A 22829-nucleotide genomic window follows, 5' to 3' on the forward strand; every position below is an offset into this window, starting at 1 on the left:
GACTGTTTTCTGTGCACAAGTAGCTCCTTCCTTTCCTGCATTACAGTGACAACACTTCCAAAGTGAAGGTGAACAGGGAAGGATTAGATCCTCTAGTTGTATCAGTGATGGACAAAGCATCAATTTCAAATTGTTACAGAAAACTATTTTTCAGTGTGAGAACAGGGCAGTACAGTGCACTTTGAGTCACTAGCAATTCTGTTAGCTCCTCCCAGAAACAATCTTTTATATCCTGACAGATCCTATTTCATGATGTCAGTCAACTGTAACTGCCTTGTAGAGCATCTTTTCACAAGCTTTTCCATGTTATTAAAAACTTTAGACATTTGTTCCAATTAAGTAAAGAAAGTTTATCACTAACATATTTCATCCTAGTCTCTGACCAATTAACAACTGATGATTTGGTTACATTAAAAGTCTACTGCTTGAGAACAACATATTTGGGTAGATCTTATTGCCACACTGGAATATCTGTGGTTCTTTGATTCGTCAGTTGCCTTTTTTTGTTTGCTTTCAAATTTTTGCGAGTGAAATTGGCCTGCGCTAATAGGGCAAAACAAACTTGAGGTGAATTGGACACTGATTTTTTTTTCACCACATTATTCTCATTTTCCAGAGAACTGGAAAATATTGCCAAACATTTTAATCTTGTCAAGATTTTTGAAAAGCAAATAAAAGCAAGAGTGAGGCAAAGAAGATAGTCTTTAAAAAGAATTTGAATTATAATTTGGTGAACTTCTAATGAAAGAAGATCATCTACAATGAAAGAGTAACACATTGTTCATCATGAATTGACTCCTTATACTGGCCTGGACCAGTTTCACTACTTTCATCTCTTTGTGTTTGTTTAGGTAATAGATTTCTTCTTATCATGCAGCAGAAAGTCAATGTTTGTTCTGGAAATGTAATTTTCTTTAAAAATGCATTTTCTTGTGTCCTGACATTAATTGTACCAAATGCATAATTTAAGCTATTCCTGAGATATGCTGCTGGCAGTTTGTTTAAATTCTCAGATACCCACTTTAGTTTCATGAGCCAGAGTCTTGAAGGAGCATGGTCATATCTTCCTAATATCTGTAACTGTTAGATTAGTATTGTGAATTTATGGTGATCATTATCACTGACATATGATTTGCTGTTTCCCAGAATCTGTTTCTCTGCATTCAAATAAATTAACAAGTCTTTATTTTTAACAAGCATTTATTAACTTAATATGCATTTTGACACCATAAATCTTTAAATAACAGTATTCAATGTGGAATTGTTGTGAGCAGACCCTTGGATAATGTTTTAAATTTGTATGATTCCAGATGGGACATCCCAAACTTTTAATCTCCCAGGTGTGAAACGATGAACTGCCTCTCCTTTATTTACTCATTCCCTCAGTTGTTTGTAACAAGATCCCTTACCTGTGGATATTTCACCTTCCAAACCCAAATAACTTGGGTTTTAAACGGAGCCAATTTAAGCATGCTCTTTTGAAATAACACAAGAATAAATTTATTACTATGGGAAGAATTAAGAACACAACACATATTCATTGAGAATAGAAATAAGAGTGAGTTAAATAACACAAAATTGAAAAGAAGACAATATACCCACAGTTTCTGAACTGTTCATGAACAGCAGATAAGTTGCTGTTGCAGAGGTATTTTTGACATTGGCAGTTGAACAGAAGATTTTTGAATTTTTACGTTTTATAAGCTGATGAAAGCTCCGACAAACTGATTTCCTTCTAACTGGTTTTAAGCACTCAAAGCACGTGGGGGTTTTCACTGACCTGTAAAACAAGTGTAACTAGAGTATAGTTCTTTGACTGTGATCTTTACTGCGTGCTAATTCTTGAACCCAGAATGACGTACACGAGAGCATTCAGTCACACTCCAGTAGAGTTGAAACTGGCAATTTAACCACTTTTATTTTTGATATTTCAAGTATGTCTGCAAGAAGTGATTATTCAGTGAGAGTGGAGAGATGGTCAGCCCTTCCAACACAACTCATGATGTTACATCTTTCCATGTTTGATGTTCTCCTGATGATTTATTTTTGTGGCATTCTATGGACTACACAGGATTTTGTCAGGCAATCACTAAAATTTACTCAGTAGTTTCTTTTCTATAACAGTCTCCTTTTAAAAACAACCCATTCTGGAATTAAAAATAAAAACAAACATTTACTAATACTTTGTGTTTCTTATCCTTGGTCATAACAAGATCTGAAGATTTGCAATCTATATACTACTTAGAACTGATTAATTTCCAAAGTCATACTTTGCATAAGTAAAATTAGATACTTTTGATTATATTTAAGAACAAAGAACAATACAGCACAGGAACAGGCTCTTCGGCCCTCCCAACCTGTGCCGACACATTTTGCCCTTCCTTACTAAAACTGTCTCCACTGACAGGATCTGTATCCCTCTATTCCCTTCCTGAATTCATGTATCCATCCAGGTGCTTTTTGAATGCTGCTCTTGTGTCTGCTTCTACCACTTCCTCTGGCAATGCGTTCCAGGCACTAATCATCCTTTGTGTGAAAAGATTGCCTCGCACATCTCTTTTAAACTTTCCCCTCCCATCTCGAACCTCTGCCCCTAGTAATTAAACCTCCACTCTGGGAAAAAGCCTCATTCTTTCCACTCAATCCTTGCCATTCAGAATCTTCTAAGCTTCCCTCAGGTCACCACTCATTCCAAATGAGATTCCAAGGTACAAGTTGTGTAAGTTTGTCAATGATGAGATATTTAGCTCTTTCCTTCCAAGTAAACATTGAACAAATACACTGAATTAAGGAAAACAAAGGTTAAGTGTCTGTTTTTTAGAAGAAAAGCATTTGTTCATTTTAAACAGACTTGGAAGAATCGCAGGTCCAATTCAAGCAGTGTAGGAATCCTCGACATACTATAAATGTTGCTCAATATGCTTTTATTTAACAAATATAGCAAAAAATAGAAAGGTAAAGTGCATACCAGTGGAATTTCTTGATTTATCCCAGGAATTTTGAAAGCATTCCCTATAAGTGGGATATCTCGTTTGTCTGAGGGACACATTCTTACAGTTGTTTAAAGAAGTAATCCATTCATGATGATGCTTGGGAAATGCTTTTTTACCAAGCTGAAGTCAGACAAGATAACCCGATCAGGAAGCCACATTTTAATCTGACACAATTCCACCCACTACAACACTCAGCACACTTCATCACGTCAAAGCAGTAAAATTATGGAGTTGAATTTCTGAGCATCTACAGCGGTTTGAAAACTCTGACTTGTAGATATGGGTGAACAACATTCTAATGGTCTACATCATCACCTCCTCTCCCCCCACTTCAGTGGGACTGTCTGTTCTTTCCAGTCTGACAGTTAGACACACCATTGTTCTGCCATTCTCATGTTCCAGTCACTTAATCTGAACCATCAGCATCCTTTCTCCCCAGCACTCAACCCCACCTCAGTTCCACACCCCCACTATTGCCTAAATGTTGCCCACACTTCATTTCAGCTCTGATGAAGAGTCATCCAGACCTAAAAAGTTAGCTTGCTTTCTCTCCCTGGACACTGCCTGACTCAGTGTGTCTCCAGCATTTTTTGATTTAAGTACAACATTACCATTCTATTTTACCATTTCAAAGGACAACTTAAGAGAAATTATCCTTGTAGCTTTGCAAATATTAATTCCTCAATCAACCTTGTGTAAGCAAATTTCTATAAAAAATTTGTTGCATACAGTTTATTGCTGTATTTCCTACATTATGACACTTCAAAAAATAATGAATTAGCTCTAAAGTACTTTGAAACAGCCAGACATCATGAAAGGTACCACACAATTTTAAGCCTTTCATTTATACTCAGAGCATGATGGTCTTACTTGCTTTCTGCCACATTTGCAGGTGTCAAAAAGGAAAGCCAAGAAATTGTTTCAAACTGACCGGAGAGATAACAGCAGCATTTACATTGTTGGACAACCAAGCATGCCCAATATGTGGTCAATGGACTGTAGATTAATATAGCTGATATGGCCCCCTTTTTGAATCTTTATTATTCAAGTTGAAGCAGACTGGCTTTTATTGCAACCTATTACTGAAGCTCCTTAGGGATAAACAGATAAAATGATTAACAAGAAAAATCAAGATTAGAACAAGTACGGATAAGACAAAAGAATAAACAAAGACCTGATAAATCTCTGTGATTTCTAGTGGAGGCATATTACTTGAGTTTCTTTTTGCTGGAACAATGAGGTTAACACTTGAAGTCAGATCTGGCAGCTATACTGGCTTCTGTGCTTCGATAGATAGTATTTTCTTGTACCAGTAGACCAACAGAACAGCAGATTTGGGGAGAGCAGGAAGAATCCTTGTTTTTCACTAGTTTTGGCACATAAATACTACCCCACTTTCCATTAACAGAACAGTATTTAGGTTCTATACACCTTTTCTCGTTATCCTCCTTGGTCAATACCCCATCTAAGGGTGATTCTCAGAATCTTCTTCTTGAAGTTCTGCACACTTCTGTTCTGTTGCTCTAAAGTTTTTCTTCACATCTACTGTTCTTTCCAAAGGTTGAATTCTCACAGATCCATGCTCTGTTTACAAACGTCTGGTATTTCAAGAGTCGTTACATTTTTCGGCATATCTCTGTAAGGTGCTTAGAGTTTGCAGCCATATAGTCAGATGACTTGCACCAGCCATGTTTGTAGGTTCTTTGTCACAAAGATCTAAAATGTAACAATATCTTCATCACTGAGGTCTGCAAAGACTGTGCCTGACAGGTTTAGGGTTAAGTTTAGGGTTATTTCTTTACTGGGGAACATTTTCTATTATTCTCACCATGTTAGTCATTTTACCACTCCTTTTAGGGCAGCACATTAGCAATGACCTCTCTCTTGCCTGTAACTCATCTCTACTTCAGTCAAAAATCTCTCATGAACTTTAAAAACCAGTTTGACAGGAATATTATTGAGGTCACAGCCAATGATTTTTAGTTTCAAAATCTTGGAGCAGTACATATATTATGTATTAGGTGATGGAAGAAAGGACCACATTTAATTTGCTCAAGAAGAAATGAGAAACATCCACTATAGCTGCAGAAGGTAGGAGAACACTCATTTTTGCCAACGTAATTTTATTTTATCTTATCATTTTGACCATAGAAACACAGGGAAACCCCAACACACAGTACATTAAAAAATGCAAACTACAGCATTGCTCATAATACAGGAATGGAAGAAAATAATACAGTATTTCTGTAAGAGAATTTATTTTTAAAAATTCATTTATGTGATATGTGTTTCATGAGCTGGGCCAGCAATTATTGCCCATCCCATTTAATACAATCATGGCTGAACAAATATTTCAATGTCTTTTACCCACACCATCCCCATATCCCTTGACACTATTAAATACTAAAAATGTATCAATCTCTATTTAAAAATACTCAAAAACTGAGCTTCCAATACCATCAGGAGTATTCCAGAAATTCAGATTCACCAGCCTCTGAAAAATTTCAAAGAATCACATGTTCCACAAAGCACAGAAGTCAATTATGCACAGTCCATTTTGTTGTTTTCCTCAGAGCTTGATTTCTCACAACTTCATTATCCGTGAGCAAATTCCTGATATTTCTGAGTTAGTGTCTCTGTAATCCATATAGAGATTGCAGTTGTATCATCTGGTAACATGTTAGTACCATTTTATTAAGCTTCTTGTGTCTGCTTCAAGTCACATTAACTCTGTTTAAAAAAATCTATAATGTCATAGCCCTTTTGTTCATGACAATGAAAATTCCTTAAGGCACTAATATCGGGCAATGGATTAACATGGTTATTGACATGTGGGAAGTAGACTCACTCCTGGTTTTGTGCAGTTAATCTAAACTGTAATATTTGAAACTGAATGTTGTCCTTAAGGGTGAGTGGTCTGGTGTTTTTGTCATTTGCAGTTGAATTAGTTATGCTTTGCTGCAATACTCAATCTACCATCCAGTTTGTCCGTATGAGCACTGACCGTATTTTAAGTTTAGAGATAAAGAGTTTCCTGAGGTCATAGAAGAGGCAAACATGAGTCAGTTGCCTGACATTCCAGAGGTAGCAGGGCTATCCCAAAGATTTGTGTCGCCAGAAACCATCAGATACAGGGGCGGATTAATAAATACCACAAGGACCAAGCTTTCTATTGAAAACAGCCCTGCAGCCCCCAAGTCCAATCCTATGCACCTCTCAGTAAATAGAGTTCTATAACTATCCCAGAAGATAAGCTTATGATTGTCCCACATTAATAAAACAATGATGATACTACTTTCTGATTTAAATGCTACATGGCAGAACTGCCTGATCCAGAGGAGACGTTCTGAAACAAAAAGACTGCAAATGATGAAAATCCAAAATAAAAGCAGATGTTGCAAAACAGCAATTTATGGAAAGATTGAAAAAAAAAATTCAGTCTCAGAACATCTTGAATTGCCTACAAGTGATGAGCAAAAGAGAGAATGGTACATGAGTTTTCATTCTCCAGAGAATATTTTGTGCTGGTTTAATTTGAATCTTTGTATTTGTTATTACCATTAAAGTGTGGTTTATTGTGCTTTACTGTGGTTGTGTCATCCTTAAGGTCAAATTGAGTAGCAGTGCGAATCCACACTGAAAATCTTCAAAAAGCTAATAACCAGCTAATTGTAGATCCACACACCTGTTCTCCTTCATTCTCTTGCAACAGTCTTAGCAATAAAAGAAATTCAAGTTTTCTATTACATGAGATCATTTATGACGAATACTAATAAATAGTAGCTCCTTGAGAAAGCATTTCCAAGATATTTCTCTCTGATGTCTTTGTTTAGCTGTCTGAGAAGCATGACAACAAACTACGACCAATGAACAATAACCGGCAGATTTTCTGTCGAGCTTACTAATTAATGAAGCTACGGTGTTGCAGAATGAGAATGCAGAATGAATGTGAACTTGCTTGCTATTGAATGGTAACTAACTCATAGGACAGCAGAAAGAGATAGAGGAAGAGATGAAGGGAATACCGCTGACCGTTGAGGGGTAGGTGCTATGATTAGTAATAGCTTCCATACAAACACACAGTTCTGCACCTAACCACTATTTCTGACCTGCATGGTCATTGAAACTTTTGTGCTTCCATCTATAAATGTGGAAAGAGGATAAATGGGATACAGGTATAGTCTGTCTCTCACACAATCTAGTCTTCTTGATATCTGTCTGTGGGATTTAGTTCTAGTCCCACCACATTTGGCACCCACCAGCTAGCTATGATAGAAGTAAGCTTTGGTCACCTTATCAAGGTTGCTACTGAGCTGGGAACTAGGAAATATCAACATACTTTGTCCAAGTGCCAAGTTGGGAATGTGCAGGCCAAAGCTAAGTTCACAGGTGTAAAATGGAGAAGGATTCCAAAGCTGCATTGAATGACCTCGAATTGATTGAAGTTTGATGGCTTCTTTCCTTTAATTACTGCACCTCTGCTTTCTAGGCTCACTCATGAAGAATAGTTACTTAAACAAGTAACTAGATGATTGTAAGTGTTCGAGTGACTGTGCAATAACACATATCTTGCATTTTCAGATGAGTAGAATTTTAAAAATATTGCTGCAGCAATTATAATCTCCACTATTAGATGATCCTTGCTTAAGTCAGAAATCTCCCTATATTAGGGAAATAGCACTAACCATTGGCCATTAAATTAAAATGCAATTCGCAAAAGTGATGTTTAAATAAATTTTAATGCTCAAGTAAAGGTCACATTTCTTGTTAAAATGAATTTAAAGGGTACTCTTCATCCACACATAAGAAAACTTTTACCTCTCTATTAAAGTCTCATCACAGGATCATAATCACTCTTAAAAAAGACCTACTGTATCAACTCAATACTTGTCAGTGCTGGCCGAGTATCCGAAATTGCAAACGACAGCAGAGATGGCATTTGGTGTGTTACTCAAAATGAAAGGTTTAGTTGGGAGTGCTAACAATTTTGTTCACTGCAGGTCTTATTAGGAAGACTTAGAAAAGGAGATGCCATATTAGAGTATTTAAGTGAGACGCAAGGTCAAATATTGCTCAGCCTTCAGACTGGCACTGCATTTATTTTGGGCACCAAAAGAATTTCTCTCCATTTTCTTGGCACTTGCCCACATGATAAACTAAGGCCCACCCCGCAGAATTTCCAGGCACATCATTTTTAACAAAACTGGTGGCCAGTCACTTTTTTATTAATGATCTTGAAGTCACTATGTGTCAATAAAAAAAAATTAAACTTATCTGCATCTTTAGTTTGTGCTTGATTGCAGTTTAGGCTATGGCAGATGTTCTCAAATATAAATGGCCTGAGGATGTCCGTTCTGAGAGTGGATAAACATCTCATATTGGCCAACTCAATCATTTGCCTGAAAGATCTATTCTGCTTAATAGGCATCAAAATGACATGGCCTGCTTTCCAAATTCAATGTACCTCTCTGGGCATATTACTTGACATTTGATAGTGTATTCCAGTTCCGTGCAATATCAATTTAAATAAAGCAATAGCTATTTATGCACCTCTTTTGTCCACAGAAGCTTTCTCAATATGTTAATTATAGATTTTAATTTAGTGGGAAAAGGTCACTGTTGAAGTAAAGATTTTCTGATTTAGGGCTTGGCTGAGGTCTGTGGCTGAGTCATGATGTTTCCATTGGGTTTCATTCCAGAAAATGAACATGTTAAGAAGATGTATATTTACAACTACAACCATATGACCTGTTTAATGTTATAACAATAAAAACATGTATGTTATAACTGTATTACATTATTTTTGATACAGACAAGATGTAAATGGGGAAGAATATGTGTTCTTCGAGATTATTTTCCATCATTTAAAGAATTACAATGTGTTCTGTGCAGAGCTGTAAAGCTAATAAGAAAAGTCATTGCTCCATTCTAACCCTCCATTAAGTTTTTTTTAACATTGGAATTTGTGGCAGTTTTTTTGAAAAGACATAACTTTAAAAAATTAGTTTCCCTCCCTGATAATTTCACTTAGTGATTAAATAAATGTTAGGAAAGAATTGTATTGTATATTGAAACATCACAGGAATATGATAAGGAATCATCAATGTAGAATCACAACTAAGGTTGGTCCACATGCAGAATTGAATATGGGCCATGCCCATTCAATTCATAGACTGATACAGTGCAGAATGTAGCCATTCAGTTCGTTGAGCCCATGCCAACTCTTTGTTAGAGTGAGACAATTATAATTGTAACATCAGTGTGAAGTGGTTCTGTACCAGTGAATTTGAGGACCCTTGTATATAAATACAAGACATGGTCTTGAAGCCGAAGGTTACACTTATACAGTGAACACAGCTTTGCTTTTGGTGTCAATCTCATCATTCACACTTGAATGGAAGAGAATGAGCTTGTCTAGGAAATGTTTTCTAGCTGTTTTGCTTTGGAATCAGTTTAGGTTTTAGAAACAGTTTACCCTCAGAGCTGTGCATCAAATAAAATGATCTTCACACCAACTACAAACAACACATTAGGAATATGACACATGTAACATCATAGGCAGTTGAGACAGAAAACAATGATGCTAGGTTTGTTGATTATGTAGATGGCCTCTGAAGTAAACAGTAATATGACTGTGACCTCAATTGTAATGTGTTTAGAGTTCCAGAGAGAGGTTCGACCCTGTATAATTCTCCTGTCCTGTGATCCTGTACAATATAACAATAAACACAGGTTAACCAAAAGGTCGAGCCTGAGCTTACACACAGAGAACCCTCATGAGTGCACAATCAAAGAAGAACAAGGGAAGAAAATCTATTTTCTTTATCCTGTCGGGCCAATTGATCTCCAAATCTACAGCAATGTGTTTGACTTTTCAAGGCTGTCTGGAGACATATGGCAAGCCACTCAGTTCAAGGGATGCACACCAGAATTTTCAGCAATGTCTATACCCGATGAAATAATGATGGTCTTGAACATTGAGTAAGATTTTACACCAAGTACATTTTCCTAATTGAAGGAAGAAATACTGCTAGAGCTGTCACTGATATTTAATTATTTTGATTTTATTCTTTTATTGAGTTTGGTTTGGAGCTGTGAACTAGAAACTGTGAGCTAAAGATGACCTTTGGGTAACTGCTTGAGTTAAAATGAAAGAAGACCAAACAAGCTTTTGTTTATTTGTGAGGCCAGACTTGGAAGTTAGTTTCAGGTTAGTTCCTGATTGAAAGGTTCTACAATTACTTCATCACCAGGAAAGAGCATTATGTTTAAACAGGTAGCACTAATCAGCTAGCAACCTGGGTCAGTACCTTGGTATTGGTTCCAGCAGATCAGAAAAAGACCTTATGCTCAAGCAGACGGCAGATATTGAATGGCAGCTGGGACCTTGTGGAGAAGACAGTTATTCCATAAGGGATTGGTCAGAGTTTGAATTGGGGTTTGGACTGTGTTTTTCTGTGAAAAAGGAATCTTGTTGTTATGCTACAGCATGAAGTTTTTAATGCTCACTACCCATCATTCTCTGAGTAATGTTTGGAAGCTCAGAGAAAGAAAATGAATTTATAAGTATTACTGGAAAGATTAGATTAGATTACTTACAGTGTGGAAACAGGCCCTTCGGCCCAACAAGTCCACACCGACCCACCGAAGCGCAACCCACCCATACCCCTACATTTACCCCTTACCACTATGGGCAATTTAGAATGGCCAATTCACCTGACCCGCACATCTTTGGACTGTGGGAGGAAACCGGAGCACCCGGAGGAAACCCACGCAGACACGGGGAGAACATGCAAACTCCACACAGTCAGTCGCCTGAGTCGGGAATTGAACCCGGGTCTCCAGGCGCTGTGAGGCAGCAGTGCTCACCACTGTGCCACCGTGCCACCCACATACTGTTGTGGTTCTGTTTGCCGAGCTGGGAATTTGTGTTGCAGACATTTTGTCCCCTATCTAGGTGACATCCTTAGTGCTTGGGAACCTCCTGTGAAGCGCTTCTGTGATCTTTCCTCCGGCATTCACAGAAGCGCTTCACAGGAGGCTCCCAAGCACTGAGGATGTCACCTAGACAGGGGACGAAATGTCTGCAACACAAATTCCCAGCTCAGTGAACAGAACCACAACAATGAGCACCCGAGCTACAAATCTTCTCACAAACTTTGAATAAGTATTACTGCTTTTAGCTGAGTGAACTGAAAAAGTGACCCTGATCGACATCTTCAGAAAATCAAACAAGAAACAATTATCTAAACCAGTGAAACAATGCGTCATAAAAACTATTTATGTAATCTGGCCAGTTTTATTATTTTATTTAACGTTAACTCTGTCAGTTTTTCTCCATGTCCTTAAGAGAATGGGATTGAAAATAAAAGATTTTCATTTAATAGCACCGACCAATTAGATTACTTTGTTGCTCAATTTTGCTCTGTTATAGTTACTAAATTGTTAATAAACTGCTAAGTCTTTTGTTTAAGACACAAATCAGTGTCTGGAATTGATTATTCACAAAGTCCGGGATTGTTTATTCAAAAGTTTGGTTAGGAACCATTGGGCTCAATTTGAGGATCTTTGAAGATTTTAATTTTACTGAGTTGCAAAAATAGGAATAGAAAGGCTGATTTGGTTTGGCTGTCTGTCTACATATAGAAACAGTGTTTCTAAATATATTACCCAAAACCCGCCTTACAAGAAATGGAAAGGATCTGAATTATAACTTGAGAACCTGGTTCTAACACTTATGCAATTATCATGTCTGACTGGCAGTAATAGCCAATAAAACATGCACCAGGCCCAGCAAATGCTCATGTATGCTTTGAGCACCTCCCATAATGCTGAGGTCATATACAGGACCATACTACACATTGAGATGGAAGGCTTTCAACCCCTTGCCTCCTGGAAATGCTGGCCTGTGCTCCCAAGGGTGCAAATCTAATTTGTCTTTTTGAGACGAAGAACAATGAATATGTTCACATGCAGGTTGCCAAGAGGAGAGATCTGTGAAGTATGAAGACCCTTTGTGAACACACAAGGAGTACTGAGATAGGGTTTTCAATGGAGGTTATAAAACGCTGTTTGGATCTTCATTAGCAACTAACAGAATAAGACAGTAATTGATCAGATTAGTATTTTATAAATTCACTGCAGGCTACTTAATCCATCAGCATAGTTTTCAGTGCCAGCTGAACACTCAAATCAACAGCATCTAATGTATCTTTGGAGCTGGACAGACCTTCAGCAGCAACAGAAGGAGAAACGTGTACATGTAACTAATTGCATTTACAAATAACTGTCCTTATGTCTCTATTTTCACAGTAAAGAAGTAAGGTCATCACATTACATCTCCTAATAGTTTCTGTTTTTCTTTATTTGTTCACAGGATGTGACCATCACTGGCAAGCACTTTTTTGTATTAAACAAAATCTTTAAGGTAACTGCTCTGCAAAACAAAACAATTCAACAGCGTATCATTTTTCAGCATTACTAAAGTGATGAAAGTTTTTTTATATTTCTCTCTGACTTTACATCCATCAACAAACTTGGCTCATAGTGGCTTCAGATATATAACTATTCAACAATCATGGAGACTACTGGAGAAACTCAACAGATCTGGCAACTCATTCCATACACATAGCACCCTCTGTGGGAAAATATTGCCTCTTAAGTCACTTTTAAATCATTCTCCTTTCACCTTAACCTGTGCCTTCTAGTTTTAGATTCCACTAGCCTGGGGAAAAGGCCTTGACTATTCACCCTATCCATGCCCCTCACGATTTTGTAAACCTCTATAAGGTTAGCCCTCAGCCTCCAATACTCCAGGGAAAACAGCCCTAGCATATTCAGACTTACCCTATAGCTCAAAACCTCTAACCTTCTTCAGTCTTTCTATAAAGCCAGAGAATCATTATAGTACTGGTGCTCAATTTGTGCACTCTTGGCCTCATTCCAAATGTCTGCCTGAGGCATAACTAGTATTTCATAAGAGATCAAATGTTACATTTTTACTTTGTGTTCTAGTCCCCTATTGATAAAACCAAAGATCCCATTTGAATCTTAACAGTCTTCTCCACCTGTCCTTTTTGTCATTGAATATGCATCTATTTATGCATTTGACATTTTTGTTTTGTCCAGGTATTTCTGCACTATAGCTTTTTGCTAAGCATTGCTTTATACAAATATTTACAGGGGCGGCACGGTGACACAGTGGTTAGCACTGCTGCCTCACAGCGCCAGAGGGTTCAATTCCCGCCTCAGACGACTGACTGTGTGGAGTTTGCACGCTCTCCCCGTGTCTGCGTGGGTTTCCTCCGGGTGCTCCGGTTTCCTCCCACAGTCCAAAGATATGCGGGTCAGGTGAATTGGCCATGCTAAATTGCCGGTCGTATTAGGTAAGGGGTATATGTAGGAGTATGGGTGGGTTGTGCTTCGGCGGGTCGGTGTGGACTTGTTGGGCCGAAGGGCCTGTTTCCATACTGTAAGTCTAATCTTAGTCTAATCTAATCTGTGTGCATTACAAATCATAGCGAATGAAGTTGTGAAGATATGAAACTCTTTGGACTTTCTCGGGTGCTGCCTGAATCAGATGGAGGAGGATAATTTCACGATCCTCAAGTGAAACATCACCTCAGGCAGTCTGTGAACTCTTCAGTAGACAAAGACATTTACAGATCACATTATTTCTACCTACGTATGTCAGAAGTATCCTGTTTTCACTTCTTCATCACTGGTGAGAGATGGGGTGGGGAGGGGGCAAGCTTTTCCATCTGCTCCAAACAGATCTATAGAAACGTTTATGGGTCGTGATTGATCTTCCCATGATTGCGATACTCATAATGCCATTAAGATCGTTTGCTGCAGGAACCCTCCTGGCTATGACAGCTATATTTGTCAGATAAACTGATCTGTTGTGCATTCCTCAGTGAGGTAAAGTAGCCAGTGGAAAGCACATTAAATTTAGAGATGGCAATGTAACTTTACTGCTTTTCAATCTCAAGTGTCTAAGGCATTATAGGTTAAATGTTCAACAGACCTTCACAAGCCAATCCTAAAACCAAGAAAGGATTCTATTCATTGAAACAGTTTGGCTGAATGTTATGTTTTCTTGGCTAAGTTCAGATATATCGAATTGTTTTGGAGGGATTCTTGCCATGAGACCCAGTGAGATCCCTCTCTGTATCTTACCAAATGCACATCATTGACTACCTACCCTGCCCCCCAGAAAGTCCCTCATATGCAATTCTATCCTGTCATAACACTCAATTCCCAGAATAACATGCAACTTAGCAAATATCCACCAAAAGGCCAACATCCTTTGTGCCAGCACCATCTTTAAGAGACCGCATTGGTAATCACTCATTGCCCGCATATTGGCACAGCAGCCCCAAACCACACTGCCCATGGTACACAGCTGGCATGGCCGACTGCCCCTCCTACTCACCATTTAACCACACTCTACTTGTCTTCAGATACAGCCTGCCTAAACACCCTGTCTGAGTCCCTGACATGCTTTCCTAAGTGCACAGTAGTCAGCTGCAGTGTGTTATTGTCTAACGGTGAACATCACATCAAGACAAGTATCTAGACAAGTCCAAAAATAAACTCTTTTTGTTATGGCAGGTAATAGGGAGTGACACTTTACTGTAAGACATTCGAGGAGAAAGTGAGGTCTGCAGATGCTGGAGATTAGAGCTGAAAATGTGCTGCTGGAAAAGCGCAGCAGGTCAGGCAGCAACCAAGGAGCAGGAGAATCGACGTTTCGGACATAAGCCCTTCTTCAGGAATGAGGAAAGTGTGTCCAGCAGGCTAAGATAAAAGGTAGGGAGGAGGGACTTGGGGGAAGGGCGTTGGAAATGCGATAGGTTGAAGGAGGTCAAGGTGAGGGTGATAGGCCGGAGTGGGGTGGGGGCGGAGAGGTCAGGAAGACGATTGCAGGTTAGGAACGCGATGCTGAGTTCGAGGGATTTGACTGAGACAAGGTGGTGGGAGGGGAAATGAGGAAACTGGAGAAATCTGAATTCATCCCTTGTGGTTGGAGGGTTCCTAGGCGGAAGATGAGGTGCTCTTCCTCCAACTGTCGTGTTGTTATGGTCTGGCGATGGAGGAGTCTAAGGACCTGCATGTCCTTGGTGGAGTGGGACGGGGAGTTAAAGTGTTGAGCCACGGGGTGGTTGGGTTGGTTGGTCCTGGTGTCCCAGAGGTGTTTCTCTGAAACATTCCGCAAGTAGACGGCCTGTCTCCCCAATATAGAGGAGGCCACATCGGCTGCAGCGGATGCATTAGGTGATGTGTGTGGAGGTGCAGGTGAATTTGTGGTGGATATGGAAGGATCCCTTGGGGCCTTGGAGAGAGGTAAGGGAGGAGGTGTGGGCGCAAGTTTTGCATTTCTTGCGGTTGCAGGGGCAGGTGCCGGGTGTGGAGGTTGGGTTGGTGGGGAATGTGGACCTGACGAGGGAGTCACGGAGGGAGTGGTCTTTTCGGAATGCTGATAGGGGAGGGGAGGGAAATATATCCTTGGTGGTGGGGTCTGTTTGGAGGTGGCGGAAATGACGGCGGATGATACGCTGTATGTGGAGGTTGGTGGCGTGGTAGGTGAGAACCAGTGGGGTTCTGTCCTGGTGGCGGTTGGAGGGGTGGGGCTCAAGGGCAGAGGAGCGGGAAGTAGAGGAGATGTGGTGGAGGGCATCGCGATCACATCCGGGGGGGAAATCTGTGGTCCTTGAAGAAGGAGGCCATCTGGGCTGTACGGTTTTGGAGCTGGTCCTCCTGGGAGCAAATGCGGCGGAGATGAAGGATTTCGGAATATGGGATGGCAATTTTACAGGGGGCAACTGACTCCCACAGCTACCTAGACTACACCTCCTCCCACCCTGCCCCTTGTAAAAATGCCATCCCATATTCCCAATTCCTTCGTCTCCGCCGCATCTGCTCCCGGGAGGACCAGTTCCAATACCATACAGCCCAGATGGCCTCCTTCTTCAAGGACCGCAGATTCCCCCTAGACGTGACCGATGATGCCCTCCACCGCATCTCCTCCAATTCCCACTCCTATGCCCTTGAGCCCCGCCCCTCCAACCGCCACCAGGACAGAACCCCACTGGTTCTCACCTACCACCCCACCAACCTCCGTATACAGTGTATCATCCGCCGTCATTTCCGCCACCTCCAAACGGACCCCACCACCAGGGATACATTTCCCTCCCCTCCCCTATCAGCGTTCCTAAAAGACCACTCCCTCCGTGACTCCCTCGTCAGATTCACACTCCCCACCAACCCAACCTCCACTCCCGGCACCTTCCCCTGCAACCGCAAGAAATGCAAAACTTGCGTCCACACCTCCTCCCTTACTTCTCTCCAAGGCCCCAAGGGATCCTTCCATATCCACCACAAATTCACCTGCACCTCCACACACATCATCTATTGCATCCACTGCACCCGATGTGGCCTCCTCTATATTGGGGAGACAGGCCGTCTACTTGCGGAATGTTTCAGAGAACACCTCTGGGACACCAGGACCAACCAACCCAACCACCCCGTGGCTCAACACTTTAACTCCCCGTCCCACTCCACCAAGGTCATGCAGGTCTTTGGACTCCTCCATCGCCAGACCATAACAACATGACGGTTGGAGGAAGAGCGCCTCATCTTCTGCCTAGGAACCCTCCAACCACAAGGGATGAATTCAGATTTCTCCAGTTTCCTCATTTCCCCTCCCACCACCTTGTCTCAGTCAAATCCCTCGAACTCAGCATCGCGTTCCTAACCTGCAATCTTCTTCCTGACCTCTCCGCCCCCACCCCACTCCGGCCTATCACCCTCACCTTGACCTCCTTCCACCTATCACATCTCCATCGCCCATCCCCCAAGTCCCTCCTCCCTACCTTTTATCTTAGCCTGCTGGACACACTTTCCTCATTCCTGAAGAAGGGCTTATGCCTGAAACGTCGATTCTCCTGCTCCTTGGATGCTGCCTGACCTGCTGCGCTTTTCCAGCAGCACATTTTCAGCATGTAAGACATTCGAGATTGGGGAGCAGTAACTCACCAGGATTGCCACATCTGAGTACTCGGAGGTGTTGATTAGGAGGCTGACCCCACAGCTCCCTTGCCTTGCCTGAGGACGCCAAGCGGTCTATTCAGTGAACTGAGAAACCCTCAGGTTGTAAGACACAAACAGGTGAAGCAGGGATGAGCCATGTCTCTGTAAAACAGAGCACATGGTACTCTGTCAGTTCCCTTTGGAAGGTGAGTGTAGCCTTATGTTCATCTATTTTGCTCTCAGTGGCTTGGATGTTTGCCAGGAGTGTGCTGGGGAGGGGGACCGTGAAACCCCAAAGTCTCAGTCTCACCTGAAGTCCAGTGCATCTTCCACTTGGTTAGGTACCTGCTCCTAGTCAATCCTGGGCATTAATGATGACGGTCTGCTGCTCCAAGCGGTAAGGGTGTGCTCCTGAAGGGGTCCTGTTCCCCAGTCCTGGTCTTATTCTACCATGGCATTTTGACCATGGAATTGTTTATTCCACCATGGACCTGGTCCCAGAATGTGCACAAATTTGATGAAGTTGCCAGATCCATTCCATTAGATTCAGTGGAGAGTGCCTGCTGTGCTCTGATAGCCTTCCCATCCCAGACAACCTCAACAATTCAACATTCCATCGCACTCTTTCGAGTTTAGATTAGATTACTTACAGTGTGGAAACAGGCCCTTCGGCCCAACAAGTCCACACCGACCCGCCGAAGCGACAACCCACCCATACCCCTACATATACCCCTTACCTGACACTACGGACAATTTAGCATGGCCAATTCACCTGGCCCGCACATCTTTGGACTGTGGGAGGAAACCGGAGCACCCGGAGGAAACCCACGCAGACACGGGGAGAACATGCAAACTCCACACAGTCAGTCACCTGAGGCGGGAATTGAACCCAGGTCCCTGGCGCTGTGAGGCAGCAGTGCTAACCACTGTGCCACCGTGCCGCCCTATAATTACATGACATAGATGTAGCACTGTGCCTTCATTCTAAGTTACCTTTGGCAGTTGTACAAATGAATTGGCACTTTTGCCCAGCGTTCATCTGTTCTTACGTTACTGCTGCTAACTCTTGTATCAATGAGATGATGACGTTAGTTTGGCTAGCAGCAGTGGCACGCTACAATTTGACACATAAGAATGTTTGCTCTTCATGCATTACAATTTATGCAAACAAACGTTCACAAATAAAATGCAGGTAGAGTTTGCGTGTCCCATTTTACCTCACACTATCCCAACAGTCCACTTTCACCCAGCCCCCAATGTTGAGGTCTATCAAGTGGAACTTCACCTGCAATAATCCTCCCTTCCCTTAAAGCCCTGCATTACACTAATGTTGACCCTCCCCCTCCATCTTCCTCCTGTGGAGGCCATGGTGATGATCACAGCCAATAAATTGCCATGGAGGGCCTATCACATCCTTCATTGACTGCCCTGCATACCCCTCATACACCTAAAGAATCCTATCATCACTGTCCTTGTTCCCACTTCCACAAAAATCTCTGATTTCCCCACCTCCAGTGCTCTCCTCAACCTTGACTGCCCACATTGCTTCGACAGACACACTCCTTGCACACACTTCAATGATTGACCAAAACACCCCCAAACTTCAGACTGATTGCAACAAGCAGTCCCTAGACATGACTTTCCAGATTCCCTGACAACTGTCTCTGCAACTCCCTGGCAGATGATACTTGACTCCCCTGACTGCTGGTGCTGGCCCTACGGAACTGTGCCCCCTCCCCAAATTGTAGTCAGACAGACTCATGATGGCGAGTGCCCTAAGCTGACAACTAACCATGGCTAAGTCGCTGGATTGTCTGTGGACTGTGCCCCTGCCTGATGAAATCGCGACCCTTGACTGACAGTGACTCACTCACTCCCCCCCTCCCTTCCACTCCCTCCTCCCCTCCTCCATTTTGAATACACTGAGGATTAGCCCCCCACTCTTGTCTAACATGGTTAATTGGTTGAACGAATGGGCAATGTGTTTGCTGTGCTGACAGCTGGCACATGTGACAAAATGACTTCAATGTGCACTCTATATCAAGATGTCTGCTCATCCTGTTCCCATACACATGCTCACTGACAACAATGACAAACAATCAGCTCCATCTGCCTGGACAAAAGAGCTCATCAATATGGCAGTACTGACAGCCTCTAACTCTGGCTGAAATGCCAATGTGTGAACATGGTGATCCAAGTATGCAGTTAGGTGCGAAGTGAGCACGCACTAGGACGGCAAGCGAGCAGTCCTGAGGTGCAGCCTCTGATTTGGATGCCTGTCCCTATCAGGAAAGTTTCCCTGCTACGGCCTGTCAATGCTAGCTACAACTATGCTATGTTAATGTCAGCCTGTGCTGCCTGAATGGCCTGCCAGTGGGTCAGAGAGGTGCCATGCTGGAAGTGAAGAATTAACAAGAGTCAGATGCAATGCCCATGAACAAAGGTTGGCGATACCTGTGAATCCTGCCCTGGAATTCTGTCAGCTCCTAAGGAATATGGAAATCCTTCGGAGAAGGCAGTGAGCTAAAGTCTCCAGGCACCCATTTTGATTTCCATGTTGAGATTTCTTGATGATTCACTTTTGGAACGTTTTGTAAGAGAGGCAGCTGAATATTAAAGAGGTGAGTCGCAGCATTAAGACACCATTTAAAAAGCTATAGACCCCCTTCGTTGGTAATTCACTGCTGTCTAGCAAGTAACTCACTTCACTCCTTGACAAATGGAACAAGACTTTCCCAACATGGAGATAGGGAGTATTGGACTTCTCATTTGAATTTGCCACAAATATCATTGCAGATCACGTGACCTAGATCCCTAGAAGGTCATTGAATCATAGAGAAGGCAGAGCATGGGAAGTCATTCAGTCCGTGGCCTCTATAACAACAGCAAAGTAGCTCTCTCTGCTCTCCCACTCTTTCCAAATGATCCTGCAAATGTTTTCACTTGGAAAACTTATATCCTGAGAGGTGAAAAGGACCACAATTTAACATCTCAGGCAAAAGATAGCACCTTTAACAGTGCAGCATGACTACAAAGCTGCCTGCTTTGATTTGTGTGGCTAAACTCTGGACAGACTTGACCCAAGGATCTTCTGCATGAGAAGCGAAAGCACAACAAACTGATCCCTACCTGGCACAATCAAATCTGCTTCCAACACATTCTCAGGTAGAACATTCCAAATCCTAAATGTTCAACGTGATAAAAAAAACACAAGCTTTTTATTATCTTACCTTTAGTCCAGTAACAGCAATGGGCTCTTTACATTTCCATCCTGTTGTTTCAATTCATGCATCGCTGGACATTGGACTGCATCTAGGAAAACCTAACAAACAGTAAAATTCACAACTGATCTTGCAGAAATCTATTTGGGAGAGGCCACGGCACAGGAACAGATAAGTGAATAGTTTAAAGTATAGCCTTGTTGTAAATCTACAATAGTGAGTACAGTGGGTTCTTTATTGATTATATGTTTTGTTGAGATATGTCTCTGAAATCATAAGTGTTAAGTTAGACTGGAGCAGTGTTTTGTAGAGGAATAAGACAGAGCTATTTTCTGGGTCTGTAGATTGGAAGAAGCAAAAATAGCCTTAGTAGAGTGATATGCTCTTCTTGTCAGATGTGGGAGTTGAGGAAGAATTTATATGTGTGACTGAGGATTATATCTGCAACAAATGCCGTTGGTTGCAAATCCTATCAGATCAGTTAGAGCGATAGTTAGAGGCAATGAGGAATTTACAAGGACAAGGGGACGTGATATGTGGCAGTTATAGGAAGGAAGAAAAGCCACAGATGCAGTCACACAGATGGGTTAACTTCAAGAAAGATAAGAGAAGTAGGCAGGTAGTGTAGGAGTATTCTGTGGCTATCCCCATTTCAAACAAGTATGGTGTTTTAGAAATTGTAGGAGGTGATGGACTCTCAGGGGAATATAGCATGGACAGCCAAGTTTCTGGCACCGAGACAGGCTCTAATGTAATGAGGGGTACTTTGGGTTCCATGTGATCAATTGTGTTAGGGGATTCTGTAGTCAAAGGCACAGACAAACAATTCTGTGGCCAGCAACAAAAAATCAGAATGGTGTGTTGCCTCCCTGGGGGCCAGGATCAAGGATGTCTCAGAGATGGTGCAGAATGTTCTCAATGGGGAGCGGGACCAGTAGGAGGTCATTGTACATATTGGAACCAATGACATAGGAAGAGAAAAGGATGATTTATGAAGGGAGAATATAGAAAGTTAGGCAGGAATTTAAAAGGGAGGTCCTTGAGTGTTGTAATATCTGGATTACTCCTGATGCTATGAGCTAGTGAGGGCAGGAATAGGAGGATAGACTAGATGAATGTGTGACTGAGGAGCTGGTGTAAGAGAGAAGGATCCATATTTTTGAATCATTGGAATCTCTTTTGGGGTAGAAGTGACCTGTACAAGAAGGACAGAGTGCACCTGAATTGGAAGGGGACTAATATACTGACAGGGAGATTTGTTAGAGCTGCTCAGGAGGATTTAAACTAGTAAGCTGGTGGTGGGGATTGAAGGTGGGACCCAGGGAGATACTGAGGCAAAAGATCAATCTGACCCTGGTACAGTTGATAAAAGAAGCGAGTAAAACAGTCAGGCCAGGCAGGGACAAAGAAGAGAACAACATAGGACTGATAGTTAAACTGCATTATTTCAATGTAAGGGGCCTAACAGGGAAGGCAGATTAACTGAGGGCATGGTTAGGAACATGGGACTGGGATACCATAGCAATTACTGAAACATAGCTCAGAGATAGACAAGACTGGCAGCTAATGAAAAATAGAAAGGGAGGCAAAAGAGGAGGGGGAATGGCGTTTTTGATATGGGATAGCATTACAGCTGTGCTGAGGGAGGATATTCCCGGAAATACATCCAGGGAAGTTATTTGGGTAGAACTGAGAAATAAGAATGGTTGATTTGTGACCTTGCCATTGCCCCATATACTTTGATCAACTCCATAGGTGATCAGATGATACCTGGACACAGACAATAAATAGGATAAAACATATGTTACCAAATTATTATGTGGAATGCTATGGGCTGCAGTTATCCTGATTTTTCTTTTGTCCTGACTGGTCCTGTTGATGTTGCAGGACAGACCAATGTAGGTCTTTAAAGCATTGCTATCTAGTGCACCTGGCCAGTATTGTCATTCAGTGTAATAGTTATGTAGCAACTTGATGAGGACTACCTTCTAAACAAGGAAATGAGGAAAGGAGGAAGTCAAATTAGAGAAGGCCTGGGGAGCAGAAGCCTTGTGCTAGAGAATTCCTTCCAGTAATTGACAAGTTTACTTCATTGCCATTCCAATGAAAATCCACCAAATTCCTTCAAATAACAGGCTGCATTTTATTCACTATTGCAGTTGAATTGCTCCTTTGCATCACTAATTACTTTTTCACAATGTTTCCAAACAAACACTGTCCATGCTAGGAATGATGTAATTATTCTAATTCCTATTAATTATTTCTTATAGTCACAGACTCTCCAGGTATTATGTTGTTGCTGTTCGTGAAACCTTGCTGTGTGCCAATTGGTTGCCTCATTCCCTTGCACTACGACAGTGATTAAACTGCAAATTATATAACTGGTTGTAAAGTGTTCTGGGATGCCCTGTAGGCATGAAAGGAACTTTTATGAATGTAAGCTTTTTTTATGAATGTGTGTGCTGTTAAAGCCAAGATGGCCAGCAAAGATGGCTTCCAGATGTCTGACTTTGAGCTGATGGCCACAACAATGTTACACTGCTGCAACAAGGCCTTCAACAAGGTTACACTCCATACTATTGCC

This window comes from Hemiscyllium ocellatum, chromosome 23 (genome assembly GCF_020745735.1).
Source record: "Hemiscyllium ocellatum isolate sHemOce1 chromosome 23, sHemOce1.pat.X.cur, whole genome shotgun sequence".
NCBI lineage: Eukaryota > Metazoa > Chordata > Chondrichthyes > Orectolobiformes > Hemiscylliidae > Hemiscyllium > Hemiscyllium ocellatum.